Genomic DNA, 10993 nt, shown 5'->3' on the forward strand with positions numbered 1-10993 from the left:
ACTCACAGAACTTCCCAAAGACAAACAACATGTGGGATGTAAGTGGATATTCAATGTTAACTACAAGGCAGATGGAAGTGTTGACCGATACAAGGTGAAACTTGTATCCAAGGGATTTACTCAAATCTACGAGATTAATTATCAAGAAACATTTGCTCTGTTTCTAAGTTAAACACAATTCGGGTTCTTCTATCCTTGGCGGTCAATTTGGATTGGCCTCTTTATCAACTTAACGTCAAGAATGCATTCCTTAATGGAGACTTGGAAGATGAAGTCTACATGAAGATTCCTCCTGGTTTTAAAAACCCATACAGCATTACCTGTGTTTGCAAACTTAGGAAATCAACGATCAAGTCAATGATCGAACATCTAAAATTTAAGCAGGAAAAATTGTATTTAATTTTTAGGATATAACAACACCCCCCAAGGTTTGCCAAAAGGACACACATATACAAGTTACTTGTTTTTTGTGGACAATGACACCCCCTTTCTAAAATTCCAACCAAACAAGGCCTTAAATCATCTAAAAAGACAAATTTCCTCTCCTATTTATTCTTGTAATTCACTTATTCCAGAGAGAGTGTAAAAATATCAGAGAAGAATTTTCTCCCATATATTTCATTACTCAGTGATTTCCATAATCCAATAAAAGGATTATCAGGTCATGAAATAACTTAATATCTTCTTAACATTGGCAATTGTCTTAATACATGTGTAGCCCATAGGCCCTTTATTCTGGGTAAAAATTAACTGCCTTTTTTTGGGTGTCTTGCGTCAAACTTAATGATTGTTTCTTGTCAAAAAAAAAAATTAAAAATTAAAAAAATAAAAAGGTTAATGATTGTTAGGAGTTGCCCACTCCTTTATGGTTCAATATTTAGGTGAATGGACTATTGTCCTCTAGTATGAGCATTTTTAAATTGGTGAGTGTTCCCGAAGTACATTTTAAATTGTAGAATGTATTAATATTTCCTAGGTAGTTTACAAGCATGGCTGCCCCTTGATTGTCACAACTGAGGAGGATCAGAAGTGTCATGCAGCCTCTACCTGTGTTTTTGTGTGTGTGTGTGTGCATTGGTGGATGCTTCATGGAGCCTCAATCTCTAAACATGGCGTGCTTAATATTATGTAGTGAGTAACTCTAATTGCACCACTAGTGGTATCTCCTATACCTCTCAATGGGGAAAGTGAGGATTCGAGTTCCCATAAGGACAAATGGGTGTGTGAGTTTTTTGCCAATGAAAAAAGAAGTAATTGTAAGACAAGTCTTTTTAATTTTTCAAGTTAGGATGTCATTTTAATTTTTTATTGTATGATTTAGTAATCGTCCCATAGTGGATGCACTTCATGGGTTCCTCCAAGATGCACGGTGAACCAGACCATATTAGCATTTTCTTCTTTGTACATGTTGAGGGGAACAACAGCCAAGGGCTAACAATCGCATGGATATACTTTCACTTGTTACAAGTGGTTTGGATAGTGAGGTTAATAGCCCTGATGGGGACATTCTTGGTGTTGTTGAAGGCTGGCAGGAGGATGAGACACACAACCCAGACATGCCAGCTGTTTCACATAGGAGGGGTCTGACACCTTTAGTTTTTGTACCATTTGAAGAGTTACATTTTTTGTCTTCTCTTGATTTTCTTCAAATTGGCAAATAGTGAAAACATTCTTCATGTTTTCTCAAAGAAGTTATGAATTGTGCTCTACATGGTAGTTAATCGTTTATTTTTTGAATAGTTGAATTCAATGTGGATGTAATGAGCCTAAAATAGGTCATTATCCATTTTTAATCCCATCTATGCTGGGTGTTGGGAGGTGTGGATTCGCCACACGCAACCTTTGTATTCTTTTTGTACACAAAATGGCTGCTTTCAAACTAAAATTTCTTTTCTCATGTTTGGCAACCCTAGCTTTTACACCAAGCAATTGTGTGAACCTAAAATATTTGATGAACATTGCCCCATTAATTAAGCGTTAACACATGAATCATCAATTCTGTCATTCCACTCTTTTCTTACAATTTGTGCCTAGGTTATTTTTGTTCTTCCTATTTCCAGAGCAGTATTGCCAATAGAAACCACGTGACTCTTGCTGATTTCCGCAATCATTGCACGTAGCAAAACTATCTTGAACATGCAACAAAAAGCTCTCTCAATTTAGAAAGATTAGTTATTGCATCAAAATATTTCAACCGCTTTTCCCTCTTTTTTCAATCTATTTATAGACCTTTAAAATTATTCTAGAAGCTTCCTACTTAATTCTTCTCGTTGGGTCAATCCTTTGGGCTCGTCCTAGATATGGGCTCACTTCCTTTGTTTTGAGATTGGGCTTTACGACTGATTTTTTGGTACTGGGCCTGATAAGTGATGATCTTATTGGACCAAGTATTCTTCCCAAACCCCGCTTTTAGAAATCTAGGTCGTGTCTGGCCAGGTCATTTTTGGTATCCTCATCTCTCAATCAAATTTTCTCATTTTATGTCTTACTTCTTTCCACGAACGTTTACATTTTATTTTACTTTATCATATCTTATCTCACTACACATCTATTTATATATCCATATCTTCCACCTGCTCGTTTTTACGAACATCTGTTTCTTGATCTCCTAGGCTCTCTCTTACATGTTTGACTAATCTAGTTATTATTTTTTTTTTAATAGAATTTGTCTTTCAACTTTTTATTTAAACGTTAATCACACATAATGCCCTAAGAAATCGTCCACTTAACCCATCGTGCTTTAGTTCTACCCTTAACATCATCTCTAGCTCTCCTTTCCTACTAATAGTCAATCCTTGGTGACAAAACGCATCTACTACTTCTCTAGAGTTTTGATCTTCACAGTGTCCCAATGTGATTCATGTATTTAGTAAAATCCTATTGATTATAAGTACTCTTATTATAAAGCTTCTCTGAATCTCTAATATAGTATTTTTGTCAGGTTAATTTGATCACTTAAAAAACATCATTAGCAAATACCAAATAGTATAACCCCAAGGGGTTGGCTCAAGTGAATAAGTCACTTGGTCCTGATGCTTCAAGAAGAATTAGGTCTAAGGTTTGACTACCATTAGGTGCGAATGATTCCTTAAAAGGAGAGTGTGAGTATCGACTAGGAAAAAAAAAATATCAAATAGTATGGAACTTCATCCTAAATGTATCTAGTCAATTCATCCATAACTAAGTAGTCAATTTGTTGAATCGTGTATTTATGGAAATTTGTAGAATGACTACTTATGTTTCTCATTTGCTAGCAATGGTAATTTTCGCTATCTGAGGTCTAACTTTCGTGAGAGATTTTTTTTTTTTTTTTTTGATGATGGTGTGCAGACCCCCAGTCTCATATGCACTCATAAAAAACCAGAAAATTTCTCTTGGGTGGCCCCAAGGGAATTTAAATTCCCAACCTCTAAAATGTGAGGTAAGAATTTTTGTCATTAAACTATCCTTTGGGGTTAAATTTAGTGAGAGGTAACACAAGCCTCACGGAAGGGAAAAAGAATTTCCCCTTCTGTTTTTTTTCAAGAAATTTGGAATCCTCACTAGGTTTTGATGGTTATGGTTCATGTTCTTTGTGGGTCCTGGTCACAACTCAGTGTTGCTTATGTGAGTCAATATCTTCTCTAACATACAAAGAGAGAATGTATATGTCTATATATCTCTAATAATAAACTCAAAAGTTTACTTATCAAAAAAGAAAGAAAATTTTCATTAACAAGCACAAAACTATCCCCAAACAAATTAATACTTCTTATAGTCAGATTGTCTTGATAAATCAAGTTCAAAAAAAAATTAAAAATTAAAAAAAAAAAAATTTAAAAAGGTCGCCAGTTGGAACCCTGTGCATACACATCCTACGTGACAGCACAATCTGGAAGGGTAAGTCGGAACCATCGAGCCATCTTTCCAAACTTCTGTTGTTTCTGTTCCAATTTACCCTTTGAGATCTGCTTTGCCCAGTACAACTTTAGCGGTTCCCGGTTTTTCTCATCCTCTTCCTCGTATTGCAAGTCCTCCTTTTCCATATCTCGCATGTCCCTCTCGTGTTCCCGTTTTTGTTGAGCTCTTGATTTATGATCTTTGTGTTTGGCCAGTCTTGGAATTCCTCCATGGATGTTTCTGGAGGATTCCTCAGCAAAGCTGCTCCGAGGAGGGGCGAGAGAACTGCTTCCTTCCCGGTAGAAGCTGGTTCTCCAATGTTGACCGGATTTGAAACGCTGAATGACCTGGAGAAAGCTGCCTGCATTCCTGCAAAGCTATGCCGGCTGCTACTGCTCCCTTCTTGACCATGGAAAGGGAGAAAATGGTGACGGGCGGAGGCCGACCGGGAAGTCGAAGCCCTTCCAGTCTCCACATCTTTTTTCCTTCGGAAAAAATGCAATTTTTTCAGAACATTTTTTAGAGGTCCCATCTTAGAGAGAGATGTAGCAGGTGTGAAGACAAGAAGAAGAAAATGATGCCGAGAAGAAGAAAGCTTTTTCAGAACATTTTTTAGAGGTCCCATTTTAGAGAGAGATGTAGCAGGTGTGAAGACAAGAAGAAGAAAATGATGCCGAGAAGAAGAAAGCCAACTGATTTATAAAGGAGGGGAAAGAGAGAACCAGATCTCATTTTGAATTGAGAGGAGAAGAAGCCTTGGAGATAATGTGAAATATACTTGATTTGGTATGGTGAAGATGACACCATCTCTGGGTTTGGGAACTGAGACCAGAGTGGAGATTGGCAAAGTGATGACGGTGAGAGAGAAGTTGAGATGAAGTGAGAGAGGGATTCAGAGAGAGATACATAGAGAGAGATATAGAGGCTTTAATTTTTGTCTGGATATCTGTGACATTGAATTTTTTTATTCTAGTTTCAAATGTTTCGCAGTTGAACGCCAGTCTTGAAGGTACTAAAGAGAATTAATTTCTTTTCTTCTATGTTAGATAGATTTTGAAAAGGAGGTTAGAGTAAAATAGTGTTCAAAGGATCACGCTTGATTAACACTGGACCATTTTTTGCCTGTCGTTTTGACTTAGAGGATAAATTCACCTCACTCACTCTTTATTAAAAAAAAATCATCTCATTAACTGTTTTAGCGAATCTAAATTTGAAACCAACAGTTCAAAAAAAATTATAAAAAAAACATAAATTCCATAATTATTTTATTTATAATATTTAACTCAAAATCACATTAAATTTAGAGTTTCAAATTTTACACCCGCATGTAAAGAAATTATTTCAGAATGAATTATGTATATTAGAATTGAATAATCTTAGTTAGGAAAATTAAAGTTAAATTTTGTACCATGTGACTAATATTTAACATTGCAAATTATGCTCAAGTGAGTGATGTAAAGAATTAGGTCCAAACAAAATCGTAGCATTGAGGCAGACAATGAAATGAACTAATTTTAAGACATGATTGAATCCTCATGTTAATTTAAATAAACAACCCAAACAACCTTAAAAAAAATGAAATTATAATTTCAACTGCGCAAGCTCATAAAGTAACACTTTTCACAACTTATAGCTTACAAAATAATATAAACATGTATAAAAATGTATAAAAATACACTAATGTATCAAAATAAAAATGGTAGGACAAATGTTAATTGTAATTGGTAATATCAATACAACTATTTTTAAAAAATAATTAAAATCACTTCACCTTACCTTTTAGATAAATGTTAAATTCATATCAATATGGAAAAATAAGTGCCACGTTAACTTTTAAAAATTATATAAGTCGTAATACTTGGGCAGAAAACTTAAATGGATTTGTTAAGCAGAATCTATGTGGCACAAAAAGACAAATAAAATAAAACCAAGCATTTGAAAAAATAAATTCATTCCTTTCAACACTGCCAAGCCAATAAAAAAATTCACACTGTCTTCTGTATTTGGTCAGTTCACTGTCTTCCTTCTATATTTCAACCTTATATGGTTGAACGGATTAGAAATAATTTTTATATATATTTTTTCCTTTTGTATGCTTTGCGAATTCCCTGGCTAAATGGATGGGAATAAAAAAAAATTTATGTTTTGGGAATTTCTTAATTAACTTACTATACAAAAATTTGCCATTCATGTTGATTTTTTTTTAATTATTTTTTTTTTAATCTCTCTAGCTATTTGAAGGTACTAAAGAGAATTAAAAAAAAAAAAAAAAAAAATTTCTTTGTTAGATAGATTTTGAAAAGAAGATTAGAGTAAAATAGTATTCAAAGGACCACGCTTGATTAATCCTGGACCATTTTTGCCGGTCTTTTTAACTAACCTAGAAGATAAATTCACCTCAGTCACTACTTAAAAAAAAAAAGAATTCACCTCATTAACTATTTTAGCGAATCCAAATTTGAGACTAACAATTCAAAAAATATTATTAAAAAAATGTAAATTCAATAATTATTTTATTTAGAATATTTAACTTAAAACCACATTCAGAGTTTCAAATTCTACATCCACATGTAAAGAAATTATTTCAGATTAAACTATATATACTATAATTGAATAATCTTCATTAGGAAAATTGAAGTTAAATTTTGAACCATGTGACTAATATTTAACATGGTAAATTATGCTAAACTAAGTGATGTAAAGAATTAGGTTCAAACAAAATGGTAGCTTTGAGATAGACAATGAAATGAAATAGTTTCAATATGGAAAAATAAGTGCTACGTTAACTTTTAAAAATTATAAAAGTCGTGATACTTGGGCAGGAAATTTAGACCGATTTCTTAGACCGATTTGTTAAGCAGAATCTATGTAACACAAAAAGACAAATAATATTTAGGAGTGAGTCATGTTGACTCATTACAAAGTATTGAACTTCTAATTTTATTTCCGATCCCCTAATTATTCGTCTTCTATTAAAAATTTAATTTCTTCTTTAATTATCTCCATTTTATTTTCTATAAATATCTCTGAACTAATTGTCGTTTTCTATTACGAATTTAGTTCCATTCTTTAATTATCTCCAATTTTTTCTCCATAAATATTTCCGATCTCTATTTTGTCCGTGTAAGCTTAAGGAAGGTTAATTAAAATAAAATAAAATAAAAAAACTTGGATTTGATAGGTTTAATTAATAGTAAAATAAAAGACTATACCTAAAAGGTAAAAATAATAGAAATATATGAAAATGATATTATTAACATTCGGACTCCATGAATAATACTCTTAAATTCTATTTTTGTATTTTTGTGTTAGAGTAACTCCTAACACACCAACGGCCCAGGTTCGACTCCTCCTAAGTCTTTCTTGTCCTCCGACTCACCCGGTGTTATTCTTGGGGTGAGGCTCTTACACTCTGAGATTTGTAACCTAGGATGGATCCCGAAGGGCCCTGCCTAGATGAGTTCTAGGTGTCAACTAAAAAAACTCGCAGCCGTGTCATTCTTGATTTGATTAACAATTGGTGGGTCCCATATCCCAACTTCACAAATGGTGATAGAATTCAAACCTGATACGTGAACGGGCTCACCGTCTTCCCTGGTGACAGCTACCTCTAATAATGGTTTTACAGTCTTCCACTAGCCAGACACAAAATTATGCTCTTGTTTACCGCGAGTTTTGGCTAATTTTTTTTTTTTTTACTCTTGTTTACCGGATTATATCTGGCTGGTTTAAGACTTGGCTTGAATGAGATTTGAGTATGAGCTTGGCGGGAAATGCCTTGGTTGTCTGCTCAGGGAGCTTCTTTTACTTGGTTTATACATAGAGCTTTTGTTGCCTGCTATACTAGAGGTTGTTTTGATTATTTGGTTTATCCATAGGGCTTAACTAGAGGTTGTTTTGATTATTTGGTTTATCCATAGAGCTTTTGTTGCCTGCTATATTAAAAGTTCAAATTGATCATAGAACTAAGTAATATTATTATGAACTCACTCCCTATGTATTATACATATATATTTGATGTGGATGCTATGGTGACTGAAGTATACTATAGAGAGAGAGGTTTGAAAAGATGACATAAGCCAACAGTTGTTACCAGATAAAAACATAAAAGCTTTTCGTACAAAGGTGATCTTGCAACGTCACCAGTAAATACAGATTTGACTTGGATGGGTAAATTTTAAATTCTGCCTGAGAGATGGGGAGATATAGAGAGAGAAGAGTGGTCGTTCAGATATATAAAGAGAGGAGAGTGGTTGTCAGCTGGCTCGCATCCAAAAATAATTATATTTACTGTCACAAATATCTGGGGAATGCGCGAGATTACATAAGCCAACAGTTGTTACCAGATAAAAACATAAAAGCTTTTCGTACAAAGGTGATCTTGCAACGTCACCAGATTTGACTTGGATGGGTAAATTTTAAATTCTGCCTGAGAGATGGAGATATAGAGAGAGAGAAGAGTGCTCGTTCAGATATATAAAGAGAGGAGAGTGGTTGTCAGCTGGCTCGCATCCAAAAATAATTATATTTACTGTCACAAATATGTGGGGAATGCGCGAGATTTTGATGGGTGACGTGTCGAGTATTATTGGTTGTTGTTTAAAGGAACCTGAGGGAACCGCAGAGGATCTGAGCTTCCCTTTTTGGCCCTTTTTTACAATTTTTTATTTTCAATTACCTTATTACAAACCATGCCCATAACTACATATTTTCTAAAAGGATAATTACACTTACCTCTATAAATAACATGAATTTCTTTTGAAATTTCAAAAATAACATCGACTTATCATGTCATTGTTTAGATTTTCAAAAAGTGATAAATGATTATTATATTTATAATACTTTTTAGTATAGCCAACATATAAAAGAAAAAAAAATTTATTTTTTAAGAGTATTCGGTTTTATTTATGACAAGGTTTGTGATTTTCAGAATTGACCGAGACGTGGTATTATTCTTCTCCTCCTTCTCTACCTCTTTTTTTTTTTTTTTTTTCAATTTGGGTATTCTGCAGACGAGGTAAATATAGTTTTTTTCTTTTTTAAGTTATTACTCTAGCATATTACAATACTTTACAACTTTATAGTAGTATGAATATACACGTGTGTGTGTGTGTGTGTGTATTTAATGGTATATGTGTGTGTGTATATATATACAGTTGTGTTCAATTGTTCCCTAAAGTAAGAAATTTTATACTCACTTTTAATTGTAGTCTTAGGATTTAACGGCAATTAGTTAATTAACTTTTATTTTCTTCATTTTAAGAAACTTACATTTTCTTTCCAAACCATTAAAGAAAAATTACAGAATTAGACAATTTATTAAAGAAAACAAAAATAAAATAATTTGGCTACTTTTTTGTCTGGGTTTCTTTGTCCAGTAAAAAAACACTTCCCTATCACTACCCGTTGAATAAACAGAAACCAAATAAAATTAATCAAAAGAGATAAATAAAATGGCCATTAAATAAAGATGGTATGAAAAGTATTGATCATAATCAGAACTCAAATTTTAAGATTGATTCATATTTTATACTCAGCTTAAATAATAATAATAATAATAATGATAGTACAATAGTTGGATGCAAGTAGTGTATTATTGAGATTAGTCTTTATTTGATTCAATGTCAAATAAAGACTTAAATATACAATCCTTTATTTCTCTCAATGAGAGCTTCCAAAGTTTGTTTTTCAATAGCCCAAGTTCCGTATTCTAGAACATTTTTTTTTTTTTTTTTTTTTGAAAATTTAAGCAAATATTATAAATATAAGAGTAATTACAATGAGGGCATTTGGCCAATCAGCCCAAAAGGGATTACAAGCCCACTTAGGGCAAAACAAAATGGACGAGGCCCAAATAACACCTAACCTTAATCAATAACTAAAAACCAAAATTAACTGCCTTAGTTGCTGTTAATGGTGGTTATCCGGTGAACTTAGGCTCCGGCATTAAGCCGGCAGTAGGTACTATCCGGCGGACGAGGAAGGGGTCTGCAGCAAGAGAGGGATAGATTCCATTCTGAAAGAATTTTCCTAGATGTAGAGCAGTCTTGGAGGAAGCCCAGCCTTAGAATTGTAATGATGGTGGAGCAGATTCAAGCTAGAACAACCCTCTGTGATGATTTCTTATTTTTGAAGATCCTCTCGTTTCTTTCTTCCCAGGTATGATACATCATGGCTAAGAAGCAAACTTTCCTTAGAAGATTGGGAACCGATTTTGCTTTCCATCTCACGCTAATATACTGTATAAGCTCCTCCTAATTTGTAATTGATGTGTAGAATTGGCATCGATCCTTAATGAATCTCCAAATTGGGGAGGTAAAACAGCAATGGAGGAAAATGTGGTCATGTGACTCGAGATGAGACAGACAGAGAGGACATATGTTTGGATGGTTCCCTATTGATCTGTTATCAAGAGTTGGCAATCTTGTTCGCACTACTAACCATAGGTTCAGCTTCATTCTAGGGACTATTGGTGAACACCACACGATATTGTGCCATTAAACTAAGGGTTGAGGGCCTGCAAGGAAAGAAACTGTGTGGCTAAAACTGAATAAATCTGTTGAAGATGCAATCCATCTCTTCTTGTCTCTCCTTGAAGGGACTGGGGGCTGTATGTTGAGCAATTCAAGAATAATGTTTGTGATGAAGTTGGGGAAAGACCAAGAGGAACCCACAATGAATTTATCCAGAGTAGTGGCTTGATTAATATCAGTCTGTAAAAGGATTGCAATGGGGAACCTGGTGCATAGTGGACCTCTTGGAGCCCAATTGTCCAGCCAAAATGAAGTATCTGAGCCATTACCAATAGAATGCTTCAAGAGTAATCTTGTTGGATGTCTAAGCTGCAGCAACTTCCTCCAGCTCCAAGAACAAGAATAAGGTATATTGATCTCCCACAGACTCCTTGATTTTATTAGATGAGTGTTGCACCATTTAATCCAAAGTCTGTCATTGCTGTCTGTTTGCAAGTCCTAAATGAACCTCATAATCCCAACCTTGTTTGACAGTTCCAAGTTAGGAATTCCCAACCCCCCAGCTTCCTTTGTTCTGCAAACCTTGCCCCAATTGACTTTAGCTCCAGTGGATTTCATTTATGGACCTGACCAATAAAAGA

General features: G+C 34.1%; 1 pseudogene; it reads left to right on the forward strand.

Annotated features, from left to right (window-relative positions):
• LOC132272528 (F-box protein 7-like) overlaps positions 1 to 4286 on the forward strand; it is a 35146-nt pseudogene extending 30860 nt beyond the window's left edge.
• The last annotated feature ends 6707 nt before the right edge of the window (positions 4287 to 10993 follow it).

This window comes from Cornus florida, unplaced genomic scaffold (assembly GCF_030987335.1).
Source record: "Cornus florida cultivar Cherokee Brave unplaced genomic scaffold, ASM3098733v1 CherokeeBrave_3.0.0_Hap2_Chr09, whole genome shotgun sequence".
NCBI lineage: Eukaryota > Viridiplantae > Streptophyta > Magnoliopsida > Cornales > Cornaceae > Cornus > Cornus florida.